At 43.1% G+C, this 12,380-nt stretch overlaps 1 pseudogene; it reads right to left on the reverse strand.

Annotated features, from left to right (window-relative positions):
• Positions 1 to 331: 331 nt before the first annotated feature.
• LOC123233613 lies at positions 332 to 10,037 on the reverse strand (annotated as a pseudogene).
• Between the last annotated feature and the right edge of the window lie 2,343 nt (positions 10,038 to 12,380).

Consider the following 12,380-nt stretch of genomic DNA (forward strand, 5'->3'; position numbering starts at 1 on the left):
TAATCACATATTTTTCATTTGGCTGGCTATTCTGGGACACTGTTATTCTGAAGTTGGGTTTAGCAGATTCACAACAACTACTTCTGTGGAGTCCTTTGTGTTTCACTATCACAACTTGTGTTACACTTAGGTATCACCCACACACACACTTAGCTTCAGCTCCTTATAACACCAGGATCATTATAACAATGTATAACCTATAACAAATTCCTTACCATTTCAGGGAGGGGTAAGGGGATGGAGGAAAGGAGAGAATTTGTTACTTAAATTTTTAGAAAATGATGTTAAAAATTGTTTTTACTTATAGTTGGGATGAAATAAATTTTTTTGTTTAGTATAATTTTTTGAAAATTCTCAGAAAGTTCTCAGAAAAAGTTGACTTTTTCTTCTTCACATCCTGCTCTGCAACCTTCTTGGCTTATTTTGTCCCAGTTCCAAAAAAGATAGGCATTGGCCCAGACTATTCAAAGACTAGTAAATGCCTTGAAATTCTTTTCATCTTCAGTAACAACCAGATCATTCTCTTTTGTAGACATTTCTGATGAGTATACCTGGTTCTGAAAGCTGGGTTGCCAAAATGAGTTCTTTATGAAAACTATTTCCCTTCTTAGGTGCAGATGGCTTCCATGGGAATAATTTGGAATAATATTCTTTCAATCACTGCATATTTTCCTGGAGAGATTCTGTAGACTTATCTCAGTGATGAGGGTCCACAGAGATACCAATAGTCTGTGCTGCTTTTTTATGGATATCAGCCATCCAAAGCTCTTCCAACCTGAATCCTCTACCAGCACACACTTCAGTGTGGTATTAGACAGTAGGGCACCTCATTATTGACCTGATAGGACCAGATACATGATGTGGAACAATTTGGCCAGGTTTTGCTTGTCAAGCTTTTCATCTTCTGATCTTCCTGGCTGGCTGGTTAAACCATGTAGCAACTTGTTTATGCCAAACTTTGTGGAAATGGGCTTCAGAATCATGTCATTTCAGCTTGGTGCCTTGGCTGCTTGGAACTCTCCTCACAGGCACCACAGCTGAGTGGAAATGAAAAATAAAATATTTTTAAATTCTCATTTTATGTTATTAATTGCTCATATATTATTAATTTTATTACTTTATTTTTTTATTAAAGGATTATTTTGCTGGTTGTATGGAGAAAGGATTAGAGAGGAAATATATCAGAAGCAGAAATACAAATTACAAAGATCTTTTTGTAGTCCAAGGGAGATGTAATGAAGGTATGAACTGGAGTGATGGTGATAGAAGAGAGAGAAGGGGATGGAGGAAAGAGATTTTGTGAATACATAATCAACAAGACCTGGCAAATAGTTTAATGTGAAAGTAAGGGAAAAAGAAGCCTTGGGGATAACTCAAGTTATAAACCTGAGTGACTAGGAGGATAGTGGCCTCCTCAAGAGAAATAAGGAAGTCTGAAGGAGTGGAAAGCTTAGGCAAGGAAATAATGATTCCCACTATTATCATATTGAGTTTGAGATACCTATGAGATATTCAAGAAGAAATATTAATCAGGGATGAACATATAAAATTGAGAGTCACCTACAAAGATGGACCCATGGTATCTCCAAGAAAACACATTTAGAGTGAGAAGATGAGAGGATCTGAGACAAAGCTCTGGGAAACACTCACACTAAAAGGTCAAAAGATGGATGTTAATCCAGTGAAGGATATGGAAAAGGAATGTTCAGACAGGCAGGAAGAAAGTCAGTAAAAAGCAGTGTCATTGAAGCCAAGAAAAGAGGATCCATCAAGAGAAAGTAGGCAACAGCCTCAAGAGCCCAGTTGGATCAAAGGGTATGAGGACTAAAAAAATGTCTAATGACTGGAAAGAATTAAGAGAACATTGGCAACCTTGCAAAGAGCCTTTTCAGTTGGATAGAAGGACTGGAAGTCAGAACAAAAGGGATGGAAAAGTGAATGGTTTACTTTTTCCTTCTCCAGCTCATTTTACAAATGAGACATTGAGGCAAACAGTATTCAGTGACTTGTCCAGGATCACACAGCTGCTATTGCCTGTATATAATCCTTTTGGGGGTGATTATCAGTGAAAAGGAGGAGTGATGTGGGACAGTAGCTGGAGGGTATGACCTCCTCAAGTGATTTCAAAGGAAATTTTATTGTTGAGTCATTTCAGTTGTATCCAACTCTTTTTAACCCCATTTGGAGTTTTCTTGGCAAAGATACTAGATTTGGACTTATGAAGGCGAGTTTTTCTGATTCCAAACCAGTGTTCTATCCATCGTTATATCTAGCGATATATCCTTTTAAGGAAAGGACAGATCTAGTTACATTTATAAGTGGTAAGAAAAGAGCCAGCAGAGAATCAAAGATTGAAGATTATATTATCTAATAATAGCTAACATTTATATAGTACTTTGAGGTTTCAAAGTGCTTTATATTTGTTATTTTGTTTGAGCCTCAAGACGATCCTGTGAGGTAGGCATTATTATTCTTCTCACTTCAGAGATGAGGAAACTGAGGCTAAGAAGATGTATTGCCTAGAATCACACAACTAGTAACTGCCCAAGATGAGATGCAATCTTGGAGCTTCTTGACTCCAAATCCAGGGATATGTTTAGTGTACCATCTCATGATGAGAGTCAGAGAGACATAGACAAGAGACACAGAAACACAGAGACAGACTAAAAGAGAGATAAAGGCAGAGACAGACATAGAGGAAAACAGAGAGATAGAAACAGAGACAAAGAAAGAGAGTATGAATAATGAAACTTCCTGAAGAATTGATCTTGGTAAAGAATAGGACCACTTCCTCAGAGTAAGGAGTAAAGGAAAAAAGGGTGGATGAAGATGTAGAGAGGTTTTGAAATAAAAAAATGACATGTATTTCCTCAGGAAAGCAGGAAGCATTGACATATGCTTCAAGTAGAGTGGAAGACGCATTGGGGCTTTGATGAGAGAAGAGAATCCTTGGAAGAGCCTCTTAGAGGAATAGGATAAAGGAAAAATACAAGTTTTGCCAAGCAGAAATTAGCAGCTAGTTGAAATCAGATAATATGACTTTGCAGTAGACTCACACAGACGTGTGACTTCCTCTAACAGTCTTCATTGCCTCTGAAGGAGAGGAGGGAAAAGGAGATGGTGAAGATAATCCAGGATAGAGGACTGGCCAACTGTAAATTGGAGATCAGAAAAGTCTGGAGCAAAGGAGACACAGTGCAGGACAGTAGAAAGTTGAACTGCTCACCTAAAGAGCCAAGACTTTGCAGAGATTAAGGTATGACCAAATCAAGGAGGAAGACTAAGAACACAGGGAGTGTGGTAATCAAAGGTTGTGGTGAGTTCTAAGAACAGCTTTAGGAAAAGTGAGGGGCACCTGGAAGTACCCAAAGAGATGGGTAGCTAAAGAAGAGTGAAGTCCTTGGGACTCACTTGAGACTTCACCCCCATGACTTTTCACTGAGGGTTATAAGAGTTGGGAAACTGATGATCATGTATACATATACTACATGCATGCACATAGCCTGTAGTAGGTGATAAGCTCCTTTTTAGTGGATATAGGCACATGGATATTTTTAACCTGGAAGACTTTTCTGGGAGCCCTGTAGATGAGGGGGAGTTGCTGAGATGCTACAGTTATAGTAAACTATAATGGATTTCTCTGAAATTTCTATTTATTTCTCTAAGTTCTGCCTATTGGGTCCAAACAGAATGCCCACTTCCTCTTCCATTTGATAGCACTATCATACTCTTACTCCAGTCTTCTCCAGGCCAAAAGGTCCCAGTCCTTTCAATAAATTCTTCAGTGGCATAATTTTCAGTCCCTTCTTCATATTGGTCACCCTCTTCTGAATACACTCCAGCTAGTCATCGTCCTCCTTAGAATGCAGGGGAGGGAACGAGCATTTATTAAATGCCCATCATGTGCCAAGCACTGTTTTAAGGCTTTCTGAATATTATTTGTTTGGTCCTTACAACAATCCTGTGAAGTTTTTTTATATCCTATTACATAGTTGAGGAAACTGAGGCAGACAGAGGTTAAGTGACTTTTCCAAGGCCATAGAGCTAGTAAGTATCTGAGAGCAGATCTAAATCCAGGTCTTCCTGATTCCAGGTCAAGGACTGCATCCATTGCTCCACCCAGAACTGAATATAGTCATCCATATGTGGTCTGACTAGGACTGACTATTTAACTTCAGACCATTCTTATCTCCTCTCCCCTGAACTCCCATAGCTCTTGTCTTTGCCTTTTGGGGACCCTGATTACCTACTTCCTTTCTGAAATTCTGGGATTCCACAAACTATTTCAGCAAGTCCTCTTCCTGCCTTGACCATGAGCTAGAGGGGAAGAACTCTGTCTCCTTCCTTAGTTTTCCCCCCACAGTGACTAGTGCAGGTCTGGGCATACAGGAGGCATCAGTAAACACCAGTTGAATCAAATTTCACTGGAAGCTTGGTTAAGCCTGGCAGGATTCTGGGTGGCCCCAAAAGGGGTACATTCCTGAATTGATTTAATCATCCTGGGATTGGCTGCCTCCAGGTGCCCCTCATTTACCTGCCAGACTTCCGGAAGGAAGAAGAGGTGAATCCACTTCAGGAGAGAATTAAAATATGCAACGCTCATGAATTAGTCGGTAGTGATGGGGAGGGGGTGCAGAAAAGGGGGCCTCTGCTGCCTGGGAAACTTAATTAGATTGAAAATCACCCTGTCTATAGCTGCACACATGGTGTTGGGGAAGGCTTGGCTCTGTCAGGAGAAAAGTAATCGCTGAAACCTTTGCATTTCTGAGTCATCAACTGCAACATGATGGCCCTGATATTGTGAGCTGAATTCAAACCCCCCAAAATAAATTGTTTCATTTTCCTAAATAAATCCTCTTTATTCTCCCTCATGCAGAAAACTGAGAGATGATGGCTTCGCCTTGCTATGAGCTGCTGGCTCAGCATTACTAGAACACTGCAGAAACTCAGGGGTGGGGGGAGGATTTCCCCCAAGAATTCTCAATTCATTGTTCTGGTTCAGATCCTGCAACTTTCAGAAAAAAAACAAACAAACAAAAAAAACAGCCCTGATGGTCTCCATGAATCTAGGCTGGTCTGCAGGCCACTGCCACCCAGATCTTCCCACAGTGATGCTCCCCTGCTCAGAATGTGGTCCCCCACAGCCCAGCAGGGTAAGCCCAGGCTTTATTCAAGGTCTCCAATCCTTCCTGCTCCTCATCAATTCTACTTTAACTAGACTCATCTCATTACTCACGCTCCCACTGTCCCCACTCTGCTCCTTCAGCACCGAATTTCCCTTTCCCGAATTAGCTTTATTTCTCCATCTTGCTATGTCAGATCAGGTCTCCTTCGTGTGCTAAGAAGCGCTGCTTAACTAATCCCACCCTACAGGGATCTCTTACTTGCTTTCTGTTCCTGCTGCACTGAAATGCCGTTTCCATTGTATTACCTTGTCCTTTTCATATGTTCTTGTGTAAAAGGGGGCTGCTAATCATTTTGATGCTGATGATTTAATAAAAGTTCCTCTTTTTATGGAGTTTTTCTGATTACAAAGCATTTCTCTCACACTGAACATTACTAACATCCCTCCCAATGAACGGTATTAACATCCCCACTTTACAGATGAAGAAACTGAAACTCATACAAGTAAAACAATTTGCTTAAAGTCACATAGCCAGGAAGTGAAGGTCCAGCATATTCCCAAGTCTAGAGTTCTTTTCACTCTGCCATGTTGCCTTTTCCACTTAGTTATGAATGCCCTGCCTTTCACTAGGGCCCCCCCCCCATCCCCATGCACTTTGCCTTTTTCTTCTTCAATAAATACCTGCTCAGAGGATAGAGAGCTGGGCCCAGAGAGGAGTTAGGAGGACCTGGGTTCAGATTTGCCCTCAGACACTTCCTAGCTATGTGACCCTGGGCAAGTCACTTAACCCCAATTGCTCTAGACCTTACCATTCTTCTGCCCTGAAAATTATGCTTGGTATTGATTCTAAGACAGAAGGTAAGGGATATATATATATATATATGAGAGAGAGAGGGAGAGAGGGAGAGAGAGAGAGAACCAGGCTCAGAAATGGGAGGTCCTGGGTTCAAATGTAGCCTCCACACTTCATAGCTGTGTGACCCTGGGCAAGTCATTTAACCCCCATTGCCTAGCCCTTACAACTCTTATACCTTGGAACCAATACACAGTATTGATTCTAAGATGGAAGGTAAAGATTTTATATATATATAAAGGGCCACCTTCTGCCAGAGGTCTTTCCTAAGCTCTCCCCTTCCCAGCTGCTAGTGCTTTCCCTTCTATGTTTATCTTCAATCTTCTTTGTATATATTGATTGCCTATACCTATGGTCTACATATTCACTCACATAAATACTTATTAGCTAAGTGACCCTGGGCAAGTCACTTAACCCTGTTGGTCTCAGATTCCTCATGGCAAACCACTCCAGTATCTCTGCCAAGAAAACCCCAAATAGTGTCACGGAGAATCTGACATGACCGAAATGTTATAACATCATATATCTACATATTGTCTTCTCTCTTATTGTTCCACATTTGTCTTTGTATCTCCAGAGCCCTGCACCTAGTAGAAGCTTGATGAACATTTCTTGATTGAATGACAGCAAAATAAATGCTCATTTCCTAAACAATGAACCATAGATTGGAGAGAGTGACCACGTACCCTTAAGCATGGGAGAAGAATTTGGAGTTCCCTTCAAGCACAAACTCTCAGAATCATAGAATCCCTGAATGAAAAAGTAGCCCAAGGACTACTACTACTACTACTACTACTACTACTACTACTACTACTACTACTACTACTACTACTACTACTACTACTACTAATAATAATAATAATAATAATAATAATGTACATTTATATAGTGCGTTAAGGTCTGTGAAGTGCTTATGAATACATCTCATTTTATCCTCTCAACAACAACCTTGGGAGGTGGATGCTATTATTATCATTCCCATTTTGCAGATGAGAAAACTGCAGAGGTTAGGTGACTAGCTCAGGATCACAAACTAATTAATATACAAGACTGGATCTGAACTCAGGTCTTCCTGACTCCAGGTCCAGTGCTCTATCCATCACACCATCCAGCTGCCTCACTCTAGACATTATTTCTAGGAGAGTCCCCTCCAAGTCATGCCTAATTATTGGTCAAACTGTTTTCCCTCAAAAACCTCTAGAAAGGATGAACCTATTACTTCCCAAAGTAGCCAAGTCTCCCTGTTCACAGCTCTGATTATTAGAGAGATTTTTCTTTGACATCAAATTGAAATCTGCCACTTTGTAGCTCCCATCCACCATTCTGCCCACAAGGTCCAAGCAAAAGGAATCCAATCCCTCTTTCATTTGACAGCCCTTCAAATAACTGAAGGAAATTCTTAATGTCTCCAGTAAATCTTCTCATCTCTTCCCTAAACCAAACATAAAGCAATCAATAAACATTTGCGAAGTACCTACTATGTGTCAAGCACCGTGCTAAGTATCCCCAAGTTTCCTTGAACCAATCCGCACTTGCCCCAATCTCCCAGGTCTTCACTGTTCTATGGGCTTCCTCTTAATGCTCTCTAGCTTATCAGGTTCTTTTCTGGCTCTAAAATGATAGTCTTTCCTAAAATATAATCCTCCGAACTGCTCGTAAGATCTGAGATGTGGGCTAGCCAGCACAAGTTCCAGAAGAATGGGGAGGTAAGGTCTTCGTTCCAGCTGTCTCAACTACTGTAGCACTTTGAGGAAATAACAGCCTCTCCGTGCCTCGCTTTTGCTAGCTATAAAATGGATCTGTGCTTATTTAAGTCTTTGAATATGCCTAAATAGTTATTCAGTGTATCCCCCTTGGTGATCCCTCCAACCTTTCTCTGCTTTCCTCATTCTAATGTGCAGGAAAATCTTCCTGTAAACACATGCTGCAGAGTTTCTGCTGCTTCTTTCCCTTAGACCCTTAGAGAAGAAGGGAAATGATGGTAGAGCCTGTTTTCTCACTGGTTACTCTCCTACAGGTGAGAAAAACAGGAGCTCGGACCTTGCATCCAAGAAAAAAAATCCAAAAAACAAAGAATGTCACTCTACACAGCATTGAAAAGGGTGCCAGAGTCATAGGAACTAGGGTTCAAATTCTGGTTCAGCCATTTACTGCCCATCTGACACTGGCTAAGCAGAGGCTCTTCCCTGCGTCTAAATCTCATTTGTGCAATGGACAGAGATGGCTTCCAAGGTCCCTTTTAGCTCTGAATAGTTGATCCTGTGATCTTCCACCCTTGTCAAACTTGTGAACACAGATTGTTTGCAAAATCAGACTTGGCCAGATATAGAATGGGTGTTTCCCAGGTCCCCTATTTCCTGAAATTTTACCTTTACAAAGTTATGGTGAGGGGCACCTGGGTGGCTTAGTGGATTGAGAGTCAGGCCTAGAAATGGGAGGTCCTGGGTTCAAATTTGGCCTCAGACACTTCCTAGCTGTGTGACCCTGGGCAAGACTCTTTTTCTTTTATTTTTAAACCCTTAACTTCTGTGTGTTGGCTCATAGGTGGAAGAGTGGTAAGGGTGGGCAAGGGGGTCAAGTGACTTGCCCAGGGTCACACAGCTGGGAAGTGTCTGAGGCCAAATTTGAACCTAGGACCTCCCGTCTCTAGGCCTGACTCCCAATCCACTGAGCTACCCAGCTGCCCCTCTGGGCAAGACTCTTAACCCCCACTGCCTACCCTCATTGGCGAACCTTTTCAGAGTTCTAGTGCCCAGAGGGCAAATTCAAGGTGTCTGTGAGCCCCTGGATAACAGGAGAGAGTTGAAGGAGAAAGTGCTTGCTTTGGGGGGCTGGAGAGAGGGGCGCGGCATGCAAAAATGTCCTGGGGCTGGGAAGAGGGGGACCGGAGCAGCTCTCCCTGGCTGGGGACAGCGTAGGTGCCAACAACGCCAACGCTGGCCTAGCCCTGACCACTCTTCTGCCTTAAAACCAATACATAATACTGATTCTAAGACGGAAGGTAAGGGTATTTTTTTTTTTTTAAAGAAAGTTATGGATCCCTGTGTCCCCTGGGACAATATAACACATATGCCATTATTTTCTGATCCCTAATTGAGAGTGAGGGGGGCAGGAATTTAACCCTGGAACAATAGTTCCCACTTCTCTGTGGTATGCAAAGTCATTTCCTCACAACAGCCCAGGAAGGTAGAGATTGCAAGTATCAATTACATTTTACAGAGGAAGAAACTGAGGGAAGAGGAAATGATTAGACCAAGGTCACCTAGCTAATGAGCAGCAGAGCTGGAATCTGAACACATCTCCTGGGCGGTTACCGCTTTTTCCACTAGGGAAAGTTGAAGATATATGTACCAGGAAAAAGGAGAATGGAGCAGAATTGATAAGGCAGTTATCGAGAGGCCAAAAAGGCACCAAAATGCATGGGCTGCTGTCGCTTCCAAATGGCCATCCCGCGATCCGCTCCGAGCCGGTTCCAGGAGCTGGAGTCATTGCTGGGCTCCCTCCCACGGTGGTGGCTCTATCTATTGTTTTGAATCCCCGTCCCCTTCCGGAGAGAGGGGGAGGGGAACTAAAGGGAGCTGCGGAGGGACGGAGCTACAGAAGCAGTTCCTGAATTAATTTAGATTTCTGCTGCCAGCTGGAGAGAGCAAGCTTGATGTTATCTGTAAACAGTCTGAGGGTCCCACTGGGACAGTTAGCACTTTATAAACCTGTCCTGCCTTAAAGGGCCAGAACTGGTGGCTAAGCGGGGGAAATCCTCCGGGATAGCTTACTGGGCTCATTGGCCCACAGAGGAAGAAGGTCCCGAGCCACAGGATGCTACTTTTTTTTTTTTTTTTTTTTTTAAGAGACTGTGGGTGGGGAGGAAAGAGCAGCCACACAATTTATTCATAAGCACTTGAGCCGCCCCAGGCTGAGTGCTTTGCTAACAGATGGAGACACCCAGCAAGCCCAGGGCTCAGAGGGCTTGTCTCAGACGCACCAGCCTGGCGTATTCTGACTGCGGACAAAGCCGCATCTCATCCCAGGCACCTTGCCCGCTTCGGCTCCCGATAGCATCTCTGAGGAGCCATTTCTAAACAGTGGAGGTGGACCCTGTTCTTTTACAAGTCTGGGTCTTCACATTCATCCTCACAAGGCACGATTATTAAACTTGTTTCAGAGACCAAACCTCAGAGAGCTGACCTGAAGTGAATCATCCAAGATCACACAGGGAGCTGGGAGCAGAGTTAGGACTCACACTCAGGTCTCCAGACCCCCCCACCCCCCAGTCCATTTTCTTTTACTGTACCATATGGTTGAGATCCAGAGCACAGATGGAAAAAAAAAAAACTGGGCTTGTTCTTCCCAGATTCATTAAAATGAATATTTGAGTCAATATTATTATTATTGAACCCTTACCTTCCACCTTAGAATCAATACTGTGTATTGGTTCCAAGGCAGAAGAGCAGTAAGGGCTAGGCAGTGGGGGTTAAGTGACTTGCCCAGGATCACTTAGCTAGGAAGTGTCTCTTTCCAGATTTGAACCTAGGTCCTCCCAATTCCAGGCCTGGCTCTCTATCCATGAGCTACCTAACTGCCCCAGATGTCCCTTTCTTTCCTCTCCTCTCCTCTCCTCTCCTCTCCTCTCCTCTCCTTTCCCTTTTTCTCCTTTCCTTTCCTTTCCTCTTCTTTTTTCTTTTCTTTTCTCTTCTCTCCTTGACTTTTCTTATCTTTATTTTCTGTTTTAAAATCAATTCAAAGGCAGAAGAGTGGTAAGGGCTAGGCAATGGGGGATAAGTGACTTGCCCAGGGTCACACAATTGGGGAGTGTCTGAGGTCAGATTTGAACCCAGGACCTCCTATCTCAAGGACTGGCTCTCAATCCACTGAGCCGCCCCTTTGAGTCGTTATTAGAGGGGTCCCTCGTTGTAATGGGATGAACAATTAAATGCATGAGCATTGATTAAGTTCTATGTGGCAAGCCTGGTGCTAGGAATTAGAGATACAAATAAGAAACAGAACCTGCTCTCAAGAGGCTCTCATTCTAACTGGGGACAAAATACATGTGGGAGGGCTTAACTGTAGGGCAGATGGAAAGGTCTAGAAGTCCTAAGGTCAGTAGTAGGGCAGATGGATGTGCCCAGAGGTCTGGATAGCACAGGGGCAGGACAGATGGTAAGGTCTGGTATCTTTCATTTTGCCAGAAGGAATATAGCTGACTTCCCGCACATCGGAGTTGTGTGAGTAGTGATATTTGCTCCCCAAGTGGGGGGGTGGGGGTGGAATGGGAGGAATCCACCTCAGATCTACTGAGAAAGGGGGAATGGAACTTCTCAGATCTTCCAAGCAGATGGAGGATTATAGATGTCCTCCAGGGGAGAAGATGGGAATATCAGTGTCCACCCAGAAATGAGGAAAGGGTTAGAAAGGATTAACAGGAAGATTGGAGAAGAGCATATCTCAACACTTTCCTGGATGGGTTTTGAGTGGTCTGGAATGGGAAAAGGTGAGAAGACGGGGCTTCCTGATGGGTCTCAAGTGCCAAATAGGCTGATGAAGCACTGGGCCTGGAGTGACAAAAAGGTGGTCTCAGGTCCTGAGGCTGATGCTAGGTCTGTGACCATGAGTAAGTTATTCAATACTTCAGTGTCTCAGAAAACCCTCTAAAGGGGCAGCTGGGTGACTTAGTGGATTGAGAGTCAGGCCTAGAGATGGGAGGTCCTGGGTTCAAATCTGGCCTCAGACACTTCCCAGCTGTGTGACCTTGGGCAAGTCACTTAAGCCCCATTGCCTGGCCCTTATCACTCTTTTGCCTTGGAACCAATTCTTAGTATTGATTTTAAGAAGGAAAGTTAGGGCTTAAAAAACAAACAAACCTCTAAAACAGTAAATTACACTTGCATTGCTAAGGTGCATTTCTGCAAGGAGTTTCCATTTCACTGGTCTGGACCAAAATATTAGAATTTATATTCCTAATCTCAGCCCAACCTATCTCACATGTTGTTATGAGGAAAGTATTTAGTAACCTTAAAGCGCTGTATAAATGTGAATTCTTCTTATTAATTTGACCACTTACTCTTAGGAAGTCTCAATCAGGTGCAGAGATGACCCTGAATTCTTGGTGCTATGCCAGTGGGGTGCAAACCCTGGCAGAATCTATCAAGCTGAAAGACTTTGAGTTTGATAGACTGCGTGTTTGTTGTCTGAGTACCAGCCTAAGTACAGAGAGATTCAGCACTAGAGGGCTGACCAACAAGTGATGAATTTTTTTCGGTGACTACAATTCATAAAGGCTGTCAAAGCATGAAAGTATTTCATTCTCTGCCAATGCAGGAAGTGCCCACACCCTCCACATCATGGATATTAGAAATGTTGATGTAAGTATTCCCAAGGCCGATGGGGTAGAGCTGAAAGACCCCC

Source organism: Gracilinanus agilis, chromosome 2 (genome assembly GCF_016433145.1).
Source record: "Gracilinanus agilis isolate LMUSP501 chromosome 2, AgileGrace, whole genome shotgun sequence".
NCBI classification, from domain to species: Eukaryota; Metazoa; Chordata; class Mammalia; order Didelphimorphia; family Didelphidae; genus Gracilinanus; species Gracilinanus agilis.